Consider the following 25,078-nt stretch of genomic DNA (forward strand, 5'->3'; position numbering starts at 1 on the left):
CCACCCACCTAATATTATTCTCAGAAGAACCATCAACCATTAAATCCATGTACATCTGTTCCTGCTCTCAATACACATTAAGGTCTTCCAAAGGTCCTGAAACCACAGATTGAAAGCAAAAATAAAAGACACATCCTTTATTATGTACCATATGTAGGGGATAAAATGTTCGTACTGCTCAGGCCCATGGCAGACTTCATTCGCCTCTGGTCAATAACCAACTCCCCCCATTCACCATAAAGGGCAGCTCTTAAAGCTGGCCCGTTCGTGCCTAAGAAGGCCCAAAGGCCACTAGTTCCACAAATGAAGACACCGGTAAACGGTATATGGTAGGTGTTTAGGATTTTGTATGTGGCCCATTAAATTGTAGCATTTAATATTCCATATAACATCAGTTCTGCATAGAAAATAGAGAATTTGAAGCATTCCTTCCACCCAAGGTGAATGTGTTAAATGTTTGAGAGATGTAATAAAGATATTCTTCACGGCCTTGTCTATTGTTTTTTATGGATTCTACATCTCTCCAGAGTCACTTTATGCAGATTCCACTTCTGAAAAGTGTAGGAGTCGTGGAGATAACATGAGGCCGTGCCGCTATGTGCAAACGCTATGACTCAGTCCTAATGTGTCGTCCTGAATGCCGATCCGCTCCATCCGGTGTATCACCGGTCCTCGGAAGCTGCTGGGGCATGAAACAAGCTCTCAATCGGGAATATTTCTAGGTTCTCCATCGGAACTCAACGTCTGAGTAATAGAAAATGTATTTAGTGTTCTGCTCGGTAATCTCATCAGCCGCTGTATTATCTTACCCTAAGTATTCTGTCTGGGATTCGACAGCGTTGGGTTTCACAGTCTCTCCTTAATTGCAGACACGGGAGAAATAAAATCTTCAAATTCCATTCCATTATTGTCTCCCGCATGTTATTGGTGCTGATGCAGAAAAATTAGATGGTTTGGGACTCAAGACAGACACGAAGATTGGTTTGGCCGGATGGTGAATGGTCTACATGGGAATATGCAGATTGTACATTATTCTAATATTGGAATATCACGTAATTCTATGTAAAATACACGTCTTGAATTATATTGTTATGTTCTACATAATTTCCCTATGCAGACATTTTAGATTTTAGCAGTTTATGTATTTTCTAATGTTCATTTTTTTTTTCTTAATTTTTTTTCACGACAGTAGAACACGCTGTTCACGTGTTTTATGCCTGATGGTAGAAGTTTAAATTTTATTTTTGATTTTGATGAATTGTGAAAAAAATATTTAAAACTTTCAAAAACTTTAATTTAATTTTTTTAATTTCACCGGTTTAAATTTTCTTCATGGTAGACCGTGTTGTTGAGCACTTTTTAATCTATTTTTAAAAAATATATATTTTTAAAAATATGAATTAGCAGAATCATATTCAGATTCAGAACCTGGCATCCATTTGTCACAGCAATATTCACACTTATGCGAAATATATTTTTATAATAAAAATCCTTCGATTAGAACAGCTAGAAATTAAGTATGAAAAAGTACTAGGCATCTTGCCAGCACCGCCCCCTGAGTAATATCCTTTCTACAATCACCTGTCAAACATCTCTCTCTCACAACTGCCTCTTCCCCCCTCCCTTCCGACCACATCATCCTTTAAAATAGCGAGTTTTGCAATACGCTCCCCCTGCCCTCCCTTTTGTGCACAGTGAGAAGCAGAGAGGGATCAAGTCGCTAGTCTATCACTGCGCACATGTGGATTCTCCTGGTTCTACACTAGCCAGTGAGAGCAGTATGCTAACTCCTTAGTAAGTTAGATTTCAGGATCTGAGGTAGTGGACCCACTGTACCACCGTGAGCAATGGCGTAAGCCGACACCTGGGATCAGAATCTAAGTGGCACCCGGTTATCACCAGAGCCCGCCGCAAAGCGAGATGAACTTGCTGCTGCGGGATACCACCAGGTCGCTCCACAGGCACAACTTTGCCCGCGGTGGTGGCCAAGGCGAGGTACAGGCATCGGCAGGCAGAATTGGAGGCGAGGTCAGGCAGGACATGCGGCACGGAATCGGAGTTGTGAGGAAGAAGTTGTGAGGAAGAATCGTGGTCGGGGACAGGCAGGAGGTTGAGACAGGCAGCACGGGATCAACGTCAGGAACGGAACCGGGGTCACAACGGGAAATCAGCAGACAGGCACTAGGCAACGAAACAAGCTTTCTCTGAGGCATATAGCACAAAGATCTGGCAGGGAATGCAGGAAGAGACCGGCTTTTATCAAATTTCCTGGGAATGGCCAGCACCAATTAGTGGTGTGCTGGCCCTTTAAATCTTCGAGCACCGGCATGCGCGCGCCCGAGGAGGCGGGGACGTGTGCTGGGCTGCTGGATCCGGAGCAGGAGCGTGGAGAGGTAAGGACTTGGGACGCGGATTGCATGGACACCTGCGACATTAGATATTGCAGTCCAAGGCTAGAAATGTGCATGTCACAAGCAGGGGAGAGGACTGCACATCAAAGAATTTGCTATTTGAAGAACAATGATGTTGGTGTAAGGGAGGGGGGATGAGGGAGCTGTGAGAGATACAGTTGCAGAGTGGCTCAATGAGTCCACTGAGGAGAGGAGACGCCCACATGACTTGGTGCATGGTGCTGGCATGATACCAGGTACATTTTTAAACTTTATTTTTGGCTGATCTAATCAATGAATTTGATTATAAAAACATATTTGGCATTAGTTTGAATATAGCTGCAGGAACCAATCATTATGTATGAATGTGAAAAGATGATGACAGGTTCCCTTTAAACCAAATTTATAAGAAACAAATAATTAAAATAAAATACTGCAGTGCTGATATGGGTATTTCCATATTGAAACCCAAAACAAATGTCTTATAGATTCGGTCCAGATTTGGGAACCTTGGGAAAATATTGTAACCTCAGCCACTTTTCCACTTATCAACCTACTTTGGGTCTAGATGTCTAAGCACGGTTTGTCATTATTTACCATTATATTTAAAAAGCCATAACTTTTAAAGATAACATTTATAATAGTCATACGATGGCTTGTTTTTTTGCGGGTTCAGTTGAACTTTTAAAAGGCATCATTTGGTGCACATAGAATTTATTGATGAAATTTTATTGACCCTTAATTTGGGGAAAAGTGAATAAAATGAAAATGTTTTAAAGAAAAAAATAAATTGTTCACCAAGAGGTGGAGACATCTAAATAGTATGATTTTTTTAAAAAAAGTTTTTGGACTTTCGCATGATGAAAAAACACTTTTCTAAAAGTAAAGGTTTTCACATCACCATATTCCAAGACTTTTCGATAATTTTAATTGACTGTCAAGAGGGCTGTGTTCGGACTTGCTTTTTGTGTGACCTGGATGATTTGTAATATGCCTAGTCATGTTCTAATAGGTTTTGGACCAGGCAAAGCGAGAGATTATTTACATGGCAAGTAGTGATGAGCAGACTTGAAACGCAAAATTTGGGTTTGGGTTTCCCAGAACTGACCAGTTTGGGACCAGGTGCGGGTCCGGCTCATACCTTCTCACCATTGCAGCTAAAGCCTTTTTGGGGAGGATCGTCGCTCCCAATGACATCATCATCATCATGCCAGCAGCAATTGTGGGCGTTAACTCATTAAATACCATTGGCAAAGTCACCAGTGGCAATTAAATAGCTGAACCCCGGCGTGCCAGCACATCGGAAACGATGATCCTCCCCAAAAAATTGCGGGCCAGAGTTATTTAAATGCTGCTGGCAACTTTGCCAGCGGTATTTACACAGGTGGCACCGATCTTGGGTGTCACTGGTGGGTGAATTTGAGTTCCCGAAAAGGGTTTTAAAGTTTTGACAGGTCCCCTCATCTTTAATGGCAAGCTTTAGCCTTAAAGGATACCTGTCAGTAGAAATTGACCTACAAACCACTATCAGTATGTTGCCAAGCAGGTGAACAACTTCCAGATCATGTTTTTTTCATGCCTCAATGTGGGGTGGCATCATCCGGAAAATCAACTTTGAAGTGAGATGTAAATTGGTTGGATAAAGTCGAGGAGGCGGAGATTTTAACACTGAAGTCAAGCTCTCTCTTCCTCAGAAAGCCCCTTCACTGTAATTGATGGTCCTGCATCCAGACACATCACTAACCAGATCTCCTGAAGTGCGATGCATGATGTCAATCACAGAGGAGGAGACGATCAGAGCTTCCCATCCTGACTTCACTGTTAAACTCTCCGCCTCCTTGACTTTATACAACCAATTTACATCTCACTTCAAAATAGATTTTCTAGATGATTCAACCATAGAGGACCATGAAAGAAACAATAACTAGATGGTGTTATGCTGTTTGACAATATACTGGTAGTGGTTTATTAGGCCAATTGCTGATGACAGGTTCCCTTTAAAGTGGTATTCCCATCTTAGACATTGAGGCTTGTCCGGTACACAATTTTTTTTAACTCCCATAAAATTGAATGGAGTAAACCACACACGTGGGTCCAGTCATGCAGCTAACAGGCAAAAATTGGGGGACACTAGTACTAGAGACGTGTGACCTACATCTATGCAGAATTTCATAGATGGAATATCTTTTAGTTAAAATTCTAAAACTTTGTGACTTGAATAGACTATTCAGATTCCTGGAGTAAGTAACGAGCAGTCTTATTACTTTTTTTTTTAACAGATGATCAAACTTTTTTTTGATGTGAACACTGAGACGTTTCTTATCTGATGGGGAATTTTTGAAATAAAATGTTACAGTCCTGAATCATTTATCTTATAAGAAGATGGAAGATACTCCCAGCAGACCTCTGCCTGACAGGAAGTTCACAGCAGATCCAGAGTAAAGATACCTATTACTGAAGCCTGAATATATAACTAGCACAGCCAGGCAGAAATTCATTTTTTAAAGGGACGTCAATGATATGACATGAAGTGTAAACATGAACCATCTCCTTCGAGGTTCCGGGCAGCCAATCAGATCCTGGCGAGATCAGAAATGAATGCAAATGTTCTTCACGAGGGAGTACTGAAAGTTTATCTCCAGATAGTTCAAGGAAAGCTGAACGTAGGAGGAAACACTAGTTATACTCCTTCAGTACACTTCCCAGCATTCCTCTTTTTACAACTTTTTAATAAAAACATAAAACAATTTGGTGTACTTTATACAATATAATGTGCCGTGAAGGCTGTTCTGACACATTTTGGTTTACAGTATTTATGCTTTTTTATTGCTTGTATAACATCACCCTATTCTACAGATCTCATTAAACCAAGTCACATTGGGGTTCACTATCTTATTACATTTTAGTTTTGGAGTGCAGGAGGAAAAACCCTACAGGCCCCTCAGGCTTCTTGTCCCTGATGTGATTGCACCCACCAAACCCCTGAAAGTGTGGCCTCTGGGCCTACGTAGATTTAACATCAGTATTCTGAGGTAAAACTGTTCTGGTTGCCCATGGAAACCAATCAGAGCTCAGCTTTCATTTTATAAACAGCTGTGGGAAAATGAAAGCTCAGCTCGGATTGGTTGCAATGGGAAACTAGAATAGTTCTGCTCTAAGAGACTTATGATAAATTTCCCCCTAGGGGAGTATAAGTACATAAAAATTGTTAAATAAGTTATCTTTAGACAGATTAGATTTAAGAATTCCTGTGCTGAAATCTGACTATGCTGGTCCATACCTGGTCACTGATGCCAGATCCTATATTATACTCTAGAGTTATCCTACATTGTGAACCAGCTAGAACCATGGTTCTTGTGCAATTTGGAAGATTTATTTCTTGTCTGACAAGCAGCCCCGGCCCCTTGCCACTCAAACCACACTCTAAATTTTATACTCCGACCTGTACCCATGAAAATCTCGTAATCTGTTCCTGCTCTCTATACACATGTACGCAAGAGCCATTTCAGGTCCATTGAAGGTCCCCCAAATGTCATGGAACTGCAAAGTGAAAGCAGGGCACATCCTCCATTTCCCAAGAAGCCGATTCTAGTACCATATGTAGGAAGTGAATTCTGGACTTATAGAGGCTGTAATATTCATACAGCCCAGGGCTGATAGCAGTGTTAATCTGTCCCTGCTGACAAGGATGCAGTCTTAGCAGGAATCAGATGGAATGGGAATTATCCTACATTATGTGGGAATCTATTGCAGCTAGAACTGTGGTTCTGGTGTCTTTTTGAAGCTGAGAATCTCATCATTCAAAATGCATTATGATTGTGATTCCAGTTAAGAACGTGAGCTGCAGATAAAAATTATTTTCCTGTCAATGTCTTTAATTGCCCATATCTCTTGTTCTATAGCTCACAGAATCACAATCATGATGCTTTTTGAAAGACAGGATTCTCCTCTTTACATTGACTCTAGAAGCACCATTCTAGCTGTTATAGAGTCCAACACATTTCTGCTAAGGCTACATCCCTGTCAGACAAGACATACAAGTGAAAAGCATGTACACTAATCTGACTATAGCTATAGTGCATGTGGATGGGATCTGGATAAACTAGGATTTGTATCTACTTTGCTGCCACAGTAAATCATTGCGGCATCAGCTAACCCACAATCATCATGTTATGTATGTCCCCAGTCTTAAGGGAAATCACCACAACAGTACTCAATCCTTTACAGGCACCTACACTTCTATTGACCGTTCCATAGGATAAGGAATTAGTAGTTGATTAGTGGTTGGGTGTGACAGAAGACTTCCCTGGTGATGAACTGTTGTACACTATGGTCAGAGCAGGAAGAAAACAACTCCTTTCCCCAGGAGCAGGAGCGTAACTACATGGGTAGCAGCCATAGCAGCTGCTATGAGGCCCGCAGTGTCAGGGGGGCCCCGGCCTCTGGGTTATTGGGTGTGCATATGACATATATGTGTATGGCACTGTTTGTATTTGTGTATATGATGTATGTATATATGGTGGGTATATACTATATGAATGTTTATGCTGTATGTGTGTATATGGTTTGTACATGCTGTTCAAGTATATAATGTGTGTATATATGAGTGTATAAATGTGTGTGATTGTATCTCACATGTGCAAGTATACAAATATGTATATTTTTTTAAGGGTGAAGGGGGGCCCCATTCAGAAGTCTGCTATAGGGCCCTCCTTCTAGTTACACCCCTGCCCAGGAGTATGGATGCACTGCAGTCACAGCTCTTATAGCAGCGAATGTGGGTTGTTTTTTCCCAATGTTCTTAGTAGATAATCTATAGTGTTACACTGTCACATAATACATTCAATAGTGAATACACATTAGTAGTAACAAACTTGAGTTAAAAAAAAATACATTTGTAGCTCTTGAAGGTTTCCTGTTCTCTGCATTTTCCAGCTTCCAAATAATGCATCAATTACTTTGTACAGCGGCCAGAAATGTCCGGCTACTAAAGGCAGGAAATTCTCAGCATTCTGAGGTAACATTCACGTTTTTTGTCTTCAAAAACTTTTGTACTTACAAAAACATCTTTGGAGAGAATCAGCCATGATCCAAAAAAATAACATTTCAACAAAGTTTTCGTGAAAACACAAATTTGACTCCTTATTCTCCCACGACTGCAAACCATTATGTAATATCTTGTGCACTTACTGGACTCGACAGGTTTTAATCAAATTTTTTAATGAGGTTTTTTGAAGCAGATTTTAGATGAAATGGTTATTAACTTTTCAACAAACTTTGCATAAGTCAATGTCCGATGTGAACACAAGAAAATTAGTAACATATCTTATCCGAGGAAAGCGCTTCCTTCTCCACTTACTTTGGCTTTTATCACCCTCCTTCCTTCTTTCTTAATCTTTTCTTCATTATGAAATCTCTGCTGAATTCCCACTTTCTAGCAAGGCAGACAGAAGTCATATTAGTGGAAATCTACCATAAAAATCAAGCAGGCTTGTAAGTAACACTGGGTTCACACCTCATTTTTTTTGTATATATTGGGGCACATTTACTAAGGGTCCCAATCGCGTTTTTTTCCGCTGTGTTTTCCTAATTTATCTGATTTGTGCCGAATTCCCCCGGGATTTTGGCGCACGCGATCGTATTGTGGCCCATCGTCGCCGGCTTTCACGCGACTGGAATCGGGGGACGTGGCCGTTGGAAAACCCAATGGATTCGGATAAAACACAGAATTAAAAAAAAAAATTGTGTCGCAAAAATAGCACTCACATACACCGAGACGAAGGAGGTGAACTCGGCGGACTTCGGCGCAGCAGCGACACCTAGTGGACATCGGGTGCACGATTAAGCACTAGTACAGCGCGAAACGGACCATCGCCCGTGGTCAGTCTCCCGCAGTCTTCTTCCCTCCCGCAACAATGTATTTTAAAGTGTTGAAATAAAGAATCTACTTTTATTGGTGAGTGCCAGCTCTATTCTTTCTTTTTATTGGATTGGATGGAAAGAAGTAGCTTGCTACTTCCCTCTGCTTCTTTGGCACTTCCCCCTCCCAGCATCAGGAAGTTTCAGCACACAGCGTGGGGGGAAGGTCCCGCACAGTGGTCCTACGCAATCATAGGCCGCCCACCAGGAGGGTGGTGCAGGGAAGGGTGGGGGGAATAGCTGTGCCTACTTCATACTATAGCACAGAGCACTGGTGTATGACAAATTCCCCCCAATGACCATAGAATTACTGGGGCACATTTATTTACCCGGTCCTGTCGCGATCCAGGGGCGCGTTCTCCGTCGAGGATTCGGGTCTTCCGGCTATTCACTAAGGTAGTGCGTCTGATGTCCACCAGGTGTCACTGCTGCACTGAACTCCGCCGGAGTTCACCATCCTATCCTGGGTGGGATATTTTTTTTTTAAATAGCGTGTTTTTTCCAAATCAGTTGGGTTTTCCCGACGGCCATGCCCCAGTATTCTGTCACATGCACATGCCACAATCCGATCGCGTGCGGCAAAAACCCGGGGCAATTCGGCACAAACTGGTAATTTTCGGGAAACCCGACGAAAAAGAGCGATTCGGGCCCTTAGTAAATGACCCCCACTGTGCTGGTTCCTATGGAGAAATCTACTGTTTGTATTCCCAATAGACCAACACGTTCCGAGCTTCTACAGCTGCATTTTATTTGAAACATGGAACATAAGAGCAACACAATTTATTTTACTTTAACTGTTAACTTGCATCTTAGGCTTCAAAATAATGGGAATTTTTGTCTGTTTTTGGATCTGAGTTCTTTCTTTCATTGTCCAAACATGAAACAGCTTGTAAAAGATGTAATGGTCTTCAGATGGCAGACTGTAGAAATAATGATATTCTGAGCCTGTGTGTAATCGTGAGAGTGTAGCTGGTGAGCGACGCTCTGCCATAGGCCTGACTGCAGCTGTCTGGCTAGATACGACTTCCAAGTGAGCTTATAGAAAGTGACGGAGCAGACGAGTCCTCTCTCCAGTATGGACGGCGATGTTATTGGTCTTGGATGAATTCCATTCTAATACGTCTTTGACTCAACTCTGAAAGCTGTAAGAAATGGCAGCTTGTGCAAATCAGTGTAAAATATATTGTATAATGAGAACATACTCCTGTCACTTTGGATTTCCGCATGGAGAAAGAACACAGACATCTCCGGAAAGTATTTATGATGACTGTATCGAAACCATGCAGAGAACTTTGCACAAAATTGAATGATCTGTAGAATTTGTCCTTATCCTTGTTCAATAAAGTTTGATTTTCAATCAATTCCTCTCAACTAAGCCAATGGAGGCCTCTGTGGATCTTCATTATTCATCTGAAAGTTCAAAGATACATATTATGATGGACCAATTGTGTAACGGGACGTTATGATCAGATTTTAGCACTTTAAGCTATTAGTTCCCTCAGTTAGGGTATAAAATTTCCTTTCTAGATTTTCCTTTTTTATGTAAAATCTCACCCATTTACCTATACGAATTTTTCTCCAGCCATATGCAAATTGTCAGGAACCACTGCGGACGATGACACTAGCCACTACCTGGGACCGGAGTCTAAGTGGTACCCGGTTTTCACCTGGCCCGTCGCAAAGTGGGTTGCTGTGGCGTGGTACCACCAGGTCGTTCCACAGGTGTGTCCGCAGTGGCAGCCAGTGCTGCACGAAGATCCGGCAGGGGTCACAAGAAGAGGCAGGGTTATATAGTTACCTAAAAAGGCCAGCACCAATTAGTGGCACGCTGGCCCTTTAAATTTGCAGAAGCCGGAGCGCGCGTGCCCTAGGAGTTGTGAACGTGCTAGCACTGCAGACGAGGATGGAGTGGCAGCCAGCACCCGGCTGGACGGAGCGGGACCAGATAGGACGGATCGACAGCCAGGACCCAACGGGATGGAGCAGGAGCCGGGACCACCCGTGACACAAATGGGCAGAGAAGTGTCAGATTTTGCCTGAGATGAGTCAGGTTTAGAGGCTACAGGGGGAGTGTTACATCAGATACCCCTATATTTGGATCTATAGTACTTATTGAAACATGACTTGTGTGTCAAAGATCATCTTTGGATCTGTGTGGTTCTGTGATCTATAGAACCAAACGCTGGAGTAGAGTAAGTATACTTTGGGGCAGATTTACTTACCCGGTCCAGTCGCGATCCAGCGGCGCGTTCTCTGACACTGATTCGGGTTTCACTAAGGTCGTGCGCCCGTTGTCTACTAGGTGTCGCTGCTGCGCTGAAGTCCGCCGGAGTTCACAGGAGTTCACCTCCACCGTCTCGGTGTATGTAAGTGGTATTTTTGTGACACAAATTATTTTTTTAAAATACCACTGTTTTTCAGAATCCGTCGGGTATTCCGATGGCCACGCCCCCCGATTTCTGTCGCGTGAAAGCCAGAGCCAATGCGTCACAATCCGATCGCGTGCGCCAAAATCGCGTGGCAATACGGCACAAATCGGAAAAATTTGGGAAACCCGACAAAAATGCGTGACCCTTAGTAAATGAGCCCCTTTGTTTTTTACTTTGACACCTCTTTCCTGGTCCAAAGGGGTTTTTAAGGATACGGAAAATGGGGAACTGTTGTACCCCTGCTTTACCCCAGATGAACAGTGTAGGTAGTTGCACTGATGGAGACCATTACAGGCAGTTCCCTACTTAAGAACACCTGACTTACAGACGACCCCTGGTTACAAACGGACCTCTGGTAATTGGTAACTTAGTGTACTTTAGCCCTAGGTTACAATTAACAGCTGTAACAGTTATGAAAGGTGTCTATAATGAAGCTTTATTGTTACTCCTGGTTCTTATGACAATCCAACATTTTTAAAATCGAATTGTCACGGAGACCAAAACATTTTGTCTGGAGCTACAATGATAAAGTATACAGTTCCGACTTACATACAAATTCAGTTGTACTGTTGATAGGGATCATTATTCCCCATGACACTATACTTGGCCATCTCCTTCAATTCTATAGACAGTGAATGGATCATCAGGGCGCATGTTTGACGGGTCTACAACGGACCCCCATTCTTGTGATCCATGGGGGTCCCATGACTGAGACCCCCACTAAACAATAAGTTATCCCCTATCATGTGGATAGGGGTTAACTTGTAACAGGACAACCCCTTTAAGTAATCCTCCTCCAGTTAACATTTTTTTGGTCTTTTGATGCTTCTTTACTTGCATCTAACCTTGAAGGTTGTGCGGCCATGATGCAATTTTATCGAATATGTTTGATTATGACCCGGATCGGACCCCTGTAAATGAACCACATACGCAACATTGCGTTGCTTCAATGGTCCGTTATTTATTACCCTCCTTAAACCTTTAAATCTGGATATTATGGAGTACAGTCAGAAGACAAAGCCTCCCTAAGCTCTGTCCATCATAAATCATAATACACCTACAAGGTCTTTATCCTACGTGTAAACTTTGGGCTCATATTTTGTGACATCCTTTTATCTGATGAACGGAAAAATAGCTTTCGTCAGGATTGTATCACAGGCAGCGGCCAAAAAAAGACAAGATGTATTTGCTTAAAGTAAAATGATTGTATGTCCTCTATGGGGAAACGTCTCTGGCTTATTGTAAACTGACTTAGTCTCTGGCTGCTGTGGCGACTCCTTAGTAAGCAGATTTTACAGCTGCTGATGGAAAATCTGTGGAAAATTGAGTGGAGAATGTGCAGGAGGAGAACGATAATACTCAATGATGTTCCAAGTTTTATGTTAATTGAATTATTACTCCATTTTACCAAATCATGGATGGTTTAGATGATTTTCAGTATATATTTTTTAGAAAAATCTGATTAATAGCTCGCATTGAAGTTTTACAGATGTAACTAAACGTCTCCGAACTCAATGCCAAAATCTTGGTGACCATTGATGGTTAGAGAACTTTGTGTTACTACCTTCATGACCGAGGGGTTAACTCATGGAAACTTTATGGGGGGTCTTCTTTTATACAATACCCTGAACAAACCTTCATTTATCCTGGCCTGACAGAAGCAGCTTGATAGGCAATTCATTAGGGAAGAAATAAGGTTTTCTCAGGTATTCCCACTAAGTGCTGGAGAAAGCCTAGCTCTGTGCTCCACAGTCCCCTCTTATGAAATGGAACAGCAACAAACATGCTTTTGTAATGTTCCGCAGGACAGTTCATCACTAAATTTATGTCCAGTCAGTTTCCTGGCTTGCTGGAGAGGACTTGGCCAGACCTAGCATGCCACCTTTAAATGTCTTTACCCAGTAAGGCTGGAGTTCCCTTGGTTTGACAAGAAATAGTTGCAATAATATCCATCCATCTGCTGCTCAAATATAGTGTTAACACCTGCATTATATCATACCTGCTACTGAAGGATTAAGTTGTGATGTTTATGTTATGTTGCAACATTTGTTATCTTTGCTGCAGAATCCCTGGCTGTAATTGGTTGGTATCCTGGAAATCCCCAGAACAGAGAGTCTATAAATTCCCTCTCTGTCTGGATTTCTAGGTTGTTCCACTTTGTCTTTTTATCTCTGCACATAGATTGCTGCTCAAGCAGAAGACCCAACCTGGCTCCTAGTGATGAGAAATCTGGCTCTTTATTATGAGCTGGATCTTTAGTCTCTCTCTCTATAAAGAGAAGGCTCTTCTGGCTCCTGAGTGGCTCCCTATGTAATTACAGGCAGCCAGCCACCCATCCCTACTCAACCTTTAATCCCAAATTTTTGGGTTAAAAGGGTTGTGGTCACAGAATTGGGAGGGCTATAAGTAAGCCATTGGTTCTCATGGCAGAGCCGACTCCTCTTGACACCTGAAACAAGCAACTCTTAGTACTGGTTTATTCTCAGACGACTTATGACTATTGGCTCCTATTACCAGCCTCTTGACTACTGGACCAAGACTGAGGTACTCTTCAATTCTTGCTCGACAATGAAATCATTGCCACAGCCAACCAATCCACTACCTTGTGTTTGTGCCTGCAGGACCATCATCAGCATGTTATCTGCTGCCGTGTGGACTGTGTCTGTGAGCGATTTTAAGATTTCCATTGTTCCTGGCCTGCCAATAACACCACAGGCCACCCCTTCACCATGTGTACAGGGATCCTTTACCAAACACACTGAGAGTACTCCAGGAGGATCCCTTATCTACAGTGCTGCCTGACCCTCTTCTTGAATCTCCCTGATGGACCAAGTCACTGTGAGTGGTCCCTGGGAAACCATCTGCCCCCACACTGCGGTCAGACCCCAGTGGGGTAACATAAGACCTCCATTCTGTAGATTGCTTAAGTTTATGTTCTCCTAAACAATGGGAGTTACAGTAGTTGCCCCTCACCAATCAGCTTTTTATCCCCTATCCTATTGATAGGGCATACTTGAAAACTTGATAAAACCCTTTTAAGCTTATAACCTGATATACAGGTGCGCCCCTGCCATGAGGCGAGTTGAGAATCTTCTGCTGGCCGGCAAGCACCGAGCTCCCGCCGGCCGCCCGGCACCGAGCTACCGTTTGCACGCCCTCCAGCCACCACCATTCTCCCGCGCTCTGTTGCCTGCCTGCCGAAACCAAGCTGCCCATTGCCTGGCACCGAGCTACTTGCCCGACCGTCGGCCGGGACCATACGACCTCCTGCTGGCCAGCACCATTCACATGCCCGTGCTACGGCCGGGACAAGCTCTCAAGCACCCGTCCAGCACCGAGCTCCTAGCCGCCGACCACCTCCCACAAGCTCCCATCCGCATGCCAGCTGGCCAACACCATGCTGCGACAGCCTACTGGACAGGACCGAGCGCCCGGCTCCCCCACTCCCTGCATATCTGTCAGGACCATAGAAAAAAGGTAATATAACTTTATCTGTGCATATATATATATATATATATATATGTGTGTTCGTGTATGTATATGTGTGTGTGTGCATGTGTGTATGTGTGTGTGTATGGGTATATGTATGTGTGTGTATATGTGTATGTATGTGTGTGTGTATAAGTGCATATGCTGTATGAATGCTTATGTATAATCTGTATATGTGTGTGTATTTGTATGTATATGTGTGTAAATGTGTGTATGTGTGTGTTTATGAGTATGTATGTGTGTATATGTGTATGTATGTGTATGTATGTGTGTGTATATGTATGTGTGTGCAGTGTGTGTATATGCTGTATATACTGTTTGTATAAATGCTGTATGTATATGTAGTATTTGTGATATTTATCAGGGCTTCTATTTTGTACTACAAGGCAATACACTGTATACATTTTATACTACTTGGCAGTATGCTGTATGCATTTTATACTACATGGCGGCACGCTGTATGCATTTGATACTACATGGCGGCATGTTGTATACATTTTATACTACATGGTGGCACGCTGTATGCATTTTATATTACATGGCGGTACGCGCTATGCATTTTATATTACATGGTGGTACTCTGTATGCATTTTATACTACACGGCGACACGCTGTAAGCATTTTATACTACATGGCGACACGCTGTATGCATTTTATACTACATGGCGACATGCTGTATGCATCTTATACTACATGGCAACACGCTGTATGCATTTTGTATTACATGGCGACACGCTGCATGCATTTTATACTACATGGCGACATGCTGTATGCATTTTATACTACATGGCCGCATGCTGTATGCATTTTATACTACATGGCCGCATGCTGTATGCATTTTATACTACATGGCGACACACTGGGGGTCATTTACTAAGGGCCCGATTCGCTTTTCCCCGACGTGTTACCCGAATATTTCCGATTTGCGCCAATTTTTCCTGAATTGCCCCGGGTTTTTGGCGCACTCGACGGAAATGGGGGGGTGTGGCCGAACGAAAACCCGACGGATTCGGAAAAACCGCCGCATTTAAAAAAAAAAGTGTCGCAGGACACGCGCTTACCTTCACTAAGTATAGGATCGTGAACTCCGGCGGGCCTTGGCGGACTTCAGTGCAGCAGCGACACCTAGTGGACATCGGAGGAACTGCCTTAGTGAATCGCCGGAAGACCCGAATCCACCGCAGAGAACGCGCCGCTGGATCGCAAATGGACCAGGTAAGTAAATCTGCCCCACTGTATCTATTTTATACTACATAGCGGTGCGTTATATGCATTTTGCGTTGCTTTATTTTCACACCAAACCAATATGATGGATCTGGTCTTGACACTCCCAGATATATTACATAAATGGGGGGGGGGCGTCTCTCTATGGCTCGCCTCAGGCAGCAGAAAGGCTTGGTACACCCCTGCTGATATAGGACACAAACGTTCTTGTACTTCATAAATCACCACCATCCTGAAGGTGGGACTTAGTGGAGGGTAGTCTACCACACATCTGATGAGGTTCCCCTAATATGCAACTGCTCCAGGAGGATCTGGGTGAGATAATTACCCAGACATGGCTACCTTACTGGCCCTGACTACTCAACTTATGTGCCTATGGCTGCCTTTAGGCACTTATTAGTGCAAGAAAAATGATTTGGTAATGCATACAATTACTTCAGTCAAACTCTTTATCCACAAATAGTGGAGGCTATGGGATGACCCTCCTTTGACAAATGGACAATATAGGGCTCATTTACATACCCGGTCTTGTCGCGATCCAGCGGCGCATTCTTCGACAAGGATTCGGGTCTTCCGGCGATTCACTAAGGTTGTGCGCTCGATGTCCACCAGGTGTCTCTGCTGCGCCGAGGTCCGCCTGAGTTCACCATCCTATTCCTGGTGCATGTAAGTGTGGGTCAAGCGACACTTTTTTTTTTTAAATAGCGCGATTTTCCGAATCCATCAGGTTTTCCAACGACCACACCTCCCGTTTTTTATCGAACGCAAGCCGGCACCGATGCTACACAATCCGATCGCGTGTGCTAAAAACCCGGGGCAATTCGGCGCAAAACGGTTCAGAAAACCAGACGGAAAACCGTGATTCGGACCATTAGTAAATGTGCCCCTATATGTCAAGTGGACAAAGTTATTAGCGACCTAAAGAAAAAATGAATGTCCTCCTTGGTCAAACCATCATCTCCGTGCTCACAGGTTTAACCTCTACCATGATGTTCCTGGCATGTGTGCCATTATACTTTTTCATTGGTACTGTCTTCTGTCATTTTTGTGTGTATAATTAGTGGTGGGACTGCTCCAATGGTGAGAAGTTTCTTCTATACAATACAGCAGATACCCACTATGTATCATGAGAGAATGGTTGTAGATACAGAGTTATGGCGCTGTAGATATGGTGGTATATCACATTATATATGGAGATGCTAGTATGATATTGTAACTGTAGATATGATAATGCAGCTGCACATCGCAGGTTCCACCTTCCTTGCAAAACACGTTTCTCTGCAGAAATCCCACGCTCAACATTTACAGAGTATGAAAAATGTAGGAAAAGTAGGGAAATGTATACAGCTATTTATCACCTAACCAAAGAAGTTAACCCCCTCTTGACTGAAAAGCTTATAAAGTGCACTACACAATGCTGGAATGAATTGGAGTCCGTTATCTCATTTTTATCATTTGACGTCATAGTGTAGAACCAGTATTATCCCATAGTGTTCAATGGGTGCTAACTGAATCTGAGCGATAACAGTGATAGGATAGGGGTACTCACCAAAGTCAAGTCAAGGTATTCAAGACTCATACAAAGTGCATGGAGGGCATTAATGTGAGGTGCAATTGGGGTGCAGATCAAGGCCACCCCTACACAGAACATGGAGTCACCTGCTTCTGCCACTAAATGTGCTGGACCAAATCATTGAGACCCCAGCTAAGTGAATTTAAGGGTCCCTTGCACCCCATTAGATCTCTTTAGAAGTGACGTACCGTTTGACTTAAACTAGTCCTCAAGTTGTGCCATTAAGAAACCTGGTCCCTGGAATTCCTGCCCAAGGAACCTAGTAAGACTGATCACCCCACTGGGCTTCCCCATCTCAGATAACCAGGTAATAAGGCTCTTCTATAATCCCAGGATCTGTAAATCTGCTGTATTTAATCTGCTAGTAAGGCAGCATGCAGGGGCGTAACTAGGAGAGGCAGGGCCCCATAGCAGATTTCTGCATGGGGCCCCCCTACCCCTTAAAATATATATATATGGCAGGCACACGTCGGGCGCGCTGGAGAGGAGGAGAGGCGATAGCGGCTCACCCCTCCCCTCTCCATAGAGAATAGAGCCGCATGGCCATTCTTACGGCCATAGATAGAGCACGCTCTATCTCTTTTGCTCAAAACAGTGAGTACTCGTTGTGCTCACCGTGCCGAGCCCTGGCGTATAGAAGCTTATGGGGGAAGTATATCCGGCAGCAAATCTGCGGCCAGATATACGTCCCCCATATGTTCTTGGGAAGGTACCCCTATACAGTCATGTTTATACAATTACACACATTTATACACTGATATATACACACCTTTATAGACACACATAAAGTTCTACTCTCGTATACTCACACCCTTATACATACAAGCATTCACTTATACACACATTTATACACTCATATACATTTATACACTAATACACAGAGTATATACAAACTCATACAATATACACATTATATACATATAATACATTTACAATACACACACATAAATATATATATACATATATACACAAATACAGTATACACTGACCATATATACACATACATGCAGGATAAAAACACCATATACACACATGCTGCTATACATACAGAATATAAACATACATAGTTACCACATACAAAAACACACATCATATATATATATATGCTAATATAAATACATGCATGTAAAAATACAGTATTTGCTTCAATGCATTTATACACAGTATATACATGTATACATAGTAGATGCATATATACATATACATAGGATTTATATATTTATGTATACACAGTATATATACAATATATACACATATACACAGTATATACACACATATTCACAGTATATATACAATATATACACATATACACAGTATATATACACATATACACAGTATATATACAATATATACACATATACACAGTATATACACACATATACACACATATACACAGTATATACACACATATACACAGTATATACACACATATACACAGTATATATACAATATATACACATATACACAGTATATATACAATATATACACATATACACAGTATATACACAGTATATATACAATATATACACAGTATATACACAGTATATATACAATATATACACATATACACAGTATATATACAATATATACACATATACACAGTATATATGCAATATATACACATATACACACATATACACAGTATATATGCAATATATACACAGTATATATACAATATATACACATATACACACATATTCACAGTATATATACAATATATACACAGTATATATACAATATATACACATATACACAGTATATATACAATATATACACATATACACAGTATATACACACATATACACAGTATATACACACATATACACAGTATATATACAATATATACACATATACACAGTATATACACAGTATATATACAATATATACACATATACACAGTATATACACAGTATATATACAATATATACACATATACACAGTATATACACACATATACACAGTATATACACACATATACACAGTATATATACAATATATACACATATACACAGTATATACACAATATATACACATATACACAGTATATATACACATATACACACATATACACTGTATATACACTGTATATACATATGTACACAGTATATGCATATAAATACATATATACATGCAGATAAATACATATATACATACAGATAAATACATCTGTATATACTTACCTTTTAGGACGTTTGGGGGCTGTATGGGTGTTCAGGCAGGTGTTCAGGTGGGTGTCCAGATGCATTCAGACGGCGGGGGGGGGGGGGGCGCGCGAGCGGGGGGGGGCGAGCGGGGGAAGGGGGGGGGCGCGAGCGGGGGGGGGGTGAGCGGGGGAAGGGGGTGCCGAGCGGGGGAAGGGGGGGGGCAGAGAATCAACTGTGCCGCCCTGCAGGCTGATGAGCGGGCAGGTCAGGGAGATGAGGGAGGCGGGTCAAAGAGGTGGCTGGGGGGCGGGTCAAGGATATGAGCAGGCAGGGATCCCGGAAAGAGGCGGGCGGGCTCAGGAGACGTGTAGATGCACAGAGAGGGAGGGGCCCGGGGGAACGATCCGGCACTGCAGCCCCGGACCACTTACCCCAGGCCGTGGCAAAGCACTGCAGGGAGCGTGCATCCCCGGGCCCCTGAACCTCACGGGCCCCGTAGCAACCGCTACGGCTGCTACGGCGGTAGTTACGCCACTGGCAGCATGGTACTACACCACCACTAAGTTGTGAGAATGAGCATGGAAATGTGATTTATTAAATGTCTATTAACCCAAGGGTTAATGGTTTTGTTTACATTATACTTGTATCTTTATGTATCTTCCTAAGGCTTAGCAGGCTGCTCACTGATTGGGATTCAGGGATTCATCTATGAATTCATCTGGATCCAATGAGACCAGAACCCTGACCCTATGACTTCCTACAAGTCTAGAACTCCTCCAAGGCCCTAGATCTGATCCAAGGTAGGAGGGTTCCTCGAGCCCTCACATGTGTGTGAAGGGGTGTGTCTGCACCCAATATCAGGGCACCCCTTGTGTCCATGGTTCTTCCTTAGGAGATATTTTACAATCTAAGGCTGGAGGAATCATTAAGTGTGGGCATCCATCTCCATTGACTCACTGATTGCTTGTAGCCCTACACTTGCATTTGTACTCTGCTAAACTGTATATACAGTATATATTGTGTGTACTGTTTGTCTAGTGTGCCCTTAAGGCAGATAAATATAAAATTTAACTTGCGTTGTTCTTTTATCTCCATCCATGAATCCCCACGTCTGTGTTCCGGCTACATACATGCTAACCTGGGGTTGGCCTCTAACCTGATATAATCCCGTTACCGACCGGGTTTTTATCAAATGAGAATCTGGTGGTGGCCTACTATCCTGATAAGGTCCTGTTTCACTGAGGCTAGTGAAAGGGGTCTTTCAGCCATTCAGCATTGTGGACAAGTTTTGTGCCATACCAGGGTTGTGTGGACAACTGTAACTCACTTCCTGCACCTCCCAGAACGCGTGATTATTAACTGACATTGCTTAGCCTTCCAGGGTCCAGAAATGTCACCTTGTATTACATTGAGACCAGGCATGACCTGTTTACTACACTCCTACTGAGAGCTATTTACATCTCTATGTCCAAGAATGCTAAAACCAAGACACAAGAATGCGTTACTCCATTTATCCCGATTCCAAATATGTATTTTGTCTTGGACTGTCCCTACCTGACATATTGGGGCACATTTACTTACCTGGTCCAGTCGCGATCCAGCTTCTCCGACGCTGATTCGGCTCCGGCCGGGATTCACTAAGGTAGTGTGTCCGATGTCCACCAGGTGTCGCTGCTGCGCTGAAGTCCTGGGTGCAGGTAAGCGCGTATCAAGCGACACTTTTTTTAAAAAAAATCCGTCGGTTTTTCCGAATCCCCCAATTTCTGTCGCGCGCACAATCCGATCGTGTGCGCCAAAAACTAGGGGCAATTCAGGAAAAACTGCCGCATATCGGTAATATTCGGGAAACCAGACGGAAAAACGCGATTCGGGCCCTTAGTAAATGACCCCCATTTGTATATTCCTATATTTCATCACAAGTGCCGATGGCTGATAATGGGAAATACCCCATTTATAACAAACACTGCTCACCACCTGGTCCAAACTACTTGGGTCAGATCAGTAGACCATGGTCCACCCACAATCGGATATGCCATCGTTTTCGGATTTGTAGGTCCATATGGACAATATATTTTTATTTCCCTACTCACTGTCTGTCACCATACCGATAAACTAGACAAATATCTGATAAATCAGCCAATTCTGAGACCTTTTTACCTCAGACTTTTCTATTTTGCTCATAAATCAGCCGAAACATGTTGTGCCTAATCAACGTATCTGACGGTCTTAGAGATTAGGTTCAGGATTCTTTGTCCAAGTGTATTTTGGAGCAAGGAGGACATTCCTAGCTTGCAGCTGCATGCAAAGGATTTGTATTAATAGTCAGCTGTTACATCCAAAAAGTGTGTAGGGTGGGGGGGTTCTCGTAATGCGGCTCCTCGGATACTCCAGATATATCCATGTAATCTAATGCTCTCTGGAGGGATCCAGTTTCAGGGCTTAATCTTTGTTTTTGTTATTTAGTATGTGTCAGTTCACAGATATGGCCTGACAAGTAGCCGTGGCGGGGGGGGCACTTAAATCTGGCTGAGAATGGAGATCTTTGTAAGTCGAGGAGTAAATGTATGGCCGCTGTCCAGGAGGGATGTCTGAGACTCTTTAGTAAGAAGGAATTTTTAAAAACTACAGATAAAGTTTCCTCATTTGATGACATGCTCTTACTTAGTTCATTAGGTAGGTTATGATAATATTCATGACCAATCCTTAGCAGAGGACATCCAATTTTCTTAGACTCCAATTACCGACACCCCAAGCCCCAAAAAGATCAGCCGCGATAATCCAGCCCACATAGTACTCCCTTCATTAATAACCAGGGACAGCGCCAAACATGAAGTTGTGATAATGCCAGACTTTGTAGGTCATTGAAGTTTAGTGCCATTTACCCAAGCTGTAGTACCACGTACCGCCACAAATACATTTAGGCCGCTGTTCCTGATGAAGGGGAGTTAATGCCTTTCGATATTATAGACAAGAAAAACCCTTAAAGGGAATCTGTCAGCAGATTTTACCTCAGTAAACTAGCAGCCCTCTCAGGTAGGGGATGAAATGTCCTTTGTAGAATCCCCTATTTTATGTTAATTCTCACCCATTTACCCGTTTGAAACTTTTTATAGGTAATCAGGTGATATTTCATGTGAAAGAGGAAATTGTAGAAAGGACATTTCATACCCTACCTGAGGGGGCTTCTAGTTAAATGAGGTAAATCTGGTGACAGGTTCCCTTTAAAGGGTGCTTGGCGATCTCTGTCAGCTCCATAGAGATGAATGGAGCAGAACGGTCATGCGCGGCCGTCTGCTCCATTAATCTCGGGGAGCGGCAAGGGACCTGACGGAGGTACCTGGGACATCGGACCCCTCGTGATCTGAGGGGTCTCATCATTGTGGACAGGCCCTAAATTGTTTCGTGGGAAAACCCCTTTAAAACTGCCTACATTTGTGGTCACTTGACAATTGCAATGAACTATGGTATTAATAATAATAATAATAATAAACCTTTAGATCTCCACGGAATTATATTCTGCAGGGCTGAACAGATCATGGGGTACGTATAAAAATAAAATAACACATCACAGAGTAATAACATGGTCAGAGAAAACAATAGGAATGAGGGCCCTGCTCATCACAAGAGCTTACAATCTGAATATTCATATGACCTTCACAAGAATTCCCTAAAAAAAACCTTGTAAAATGTATTTGCATATTTCCCAGAATTCCCTGGTGGAGCGCCAATGGCTATAAGTCTCCACATGCCTATAAGGCAGCCTTAATTAGCAAAGTCTCCATAAGGAGACCTTAGCCTCTCACTTAGCCAAACCAGTTCCCTACGCTGTACTGAAACAGTGCTGTCTACAGTTGGGAATCCGCTCCTTCTGGAATACATACACTCACCGGCCACTTTATTAGGTACACCATGCTAGTAACGGGTTGGACCCCCTTCTGCCTTCAGAACTGCCTCAATTCTTCGTGGCATAGATTCAGCAAGGTGCTGGAAGCTCCTCAGAGATTTTGGTCCATATTGACATGATGGCATCACACAGTTGCCGCTGATTTGTCGGCTGCACATCCATGATGCGAATCTCCCGTTCCACCACATCCCAAAGATGCTCTATTGGATTGAGATCTGGTGACTGTGGAGGCCATTTGAGTCCAGTGACCTCATTGTCATGTTCAAGAAACCAGTCTGAGATGATTCCAGCTTTATGACATGGCGCATTATCCTGCTGAAAGTAGCCATCAGATGTTACAGGGTACATTGTGGTCATAAAGGGATGGACATGGTCAGCAACAATACTCAGGTAGGCTGTGGCGTTGTACCAAGGGGCCCAAAGAGTGCCAAGAAAATATTCCCCACACCATGACACCACCAGCACCAGCCTGAACCGTTGATACAAGGCAGGATGGATCCATGCTTTCATGTTGTTGACGCCAAATTCTGACCCTACCATCCGAATGTCGTGTGCGTGAAAATCCCAGTAGATCAGCAGTTTCTGAAATACTCAGACCAGCCCTTCTGGCACCAACAACCATGCCACGTTCAAAGGCCTCAAATCACCTTTCTTCCCCATACTGATGCTCGGTAGACCATGTCTACATGCCTAAATGCACTGAGTTGCCGTCATGTGATTGGTTGATTAGAAATTAAGTGTTAACGAGCAGTTGGACAGGTGTACCTAATAAAGTGGCCGGTGAGTGTATACTGGTTTGGTTTAATCCCACATCATGTGATTAGGCTTCTTGTAGGTGTTGCAGGGTGTTAAGGGGGCTGCCTTACCGGGTAGCAAAAGGAGAACTCTTACTTACTGACCTGATTTTCCTCCTTAAAATTGTGGTTGTGTAGGGGGAGTTAATGGGATGAATACCATCTTGGATGTCTGGTGGATATGCTTTAAATACCCAGTAGATGCAGGTCCCACCTCTGGAACATCAGATAGGTGCCTCCTGGATCAGCTAGTACTCGAGACAAATGTGGCTTCCAAAGGTGGGACTTGCTTCTATCAGTTCTTTATGATTAGGACAGCAGCAGTAGAGGAGTTTGCTGATCTTGAAGAAAGCAGTGACCTGTCCTTTCATGGGGTTATGCAGAAAGTACATGAGGAGGGAATTTTAAGTAATGTAAGTAGTCAAATGGGAACATTCCCAAATGGGGCCATAGTTAAATTTTAAAAGGAATTTTATGTTCATGGCTTATGCTTAAAATAAGTGATATATCAGATTATAGCGATTCAACATTTGGGACTCCCATCCTTCAGCTGTTCTCGGCTGCCCATATGGTGTATAGATCTGGTAGCACATACCGTAGCTCTCTAGACTGTATTGTGGCCATGCCAGAGTACTGCATCTCAGCTGACAAGTTAATAAATACAATTATTCAGTTTTTTATGTTTTCTTTGTGATTCAGATGAATCGATGATGCCCGTTGGCCTCCAAAAAACTGCACACCTCAAACTTTCCTATGACTTTACATTCACCGTGCGACGTGAGGAATTAATGTCAGTAGTGTGGCACTGTGTATAGGGTACGGTGTAAGCCGCTGTGGGTCTAGGACTCATGCCTGGATATACTTGGCTCTTAATAAGGGAGATGTAGCTAGAAACATAATTATTAGACTTTGTGGTTTTTGCTATTTCAAGCAAACCATATGAACTGGAAACTTGCTGAGATGAACGGGAACCAGCAGCTCTCCATCTTCTCGTATGTCTAGATGGAGAGGGGGAAATCAACAACCCAAAATACTTTCACTCAAGTACAGTGCAAAAGGAATTTGCACAAACGGAGGAGGAAAAATGGAAGCCATTGACTGCTCCTTTTTTACAGCCAAAACAGGTGTTCATACATTCCCCCATTGTGTGTGCCGATGTAGGCTGGTGTAAGTTTTATGTATCATAGCTTTGTAAAATTCAGCATTAAACCA

At 42.8% G+C, this 25,078-nt stretch overlaps 1 long non-coding RNA gene across 1 annotated transcript; it reads right to left on the minus strand.

Annotated features, from left to right (window-relative positions):
• Nucleotides 1-638: 638 nt before the first annotated feature.
• Nucleotides 639-5,467, minus strand: LOC140121087 (uncharacterized). Its single transcript, XR_011854025.1, has 3 exons — nt 5,398-5,467; nt 810-1,003; nt 639-744 (listed from the first exon to the last, which is right to left on the minus strand). It is a non-coding gene; the product is annotated as an uncharacterized lncRNA (long non-coding RNA).
• Nucleotides 5,468-25,078: the final 19,611 nt, after the last annotated feature.

Source organism: Engystomops pustulosus, chromosome 3, assembly GCF_040894005.1.
Source record: "Engystomops pustulosus chromosome 3, aEngPut4.maternal, whole genome shotgun sequence".
NCBI lineage: Eukaryota > Metazoa > Chordata > Amphibia > Anura > Leptodactylidae > Engystomops > Engystomops pustulosus.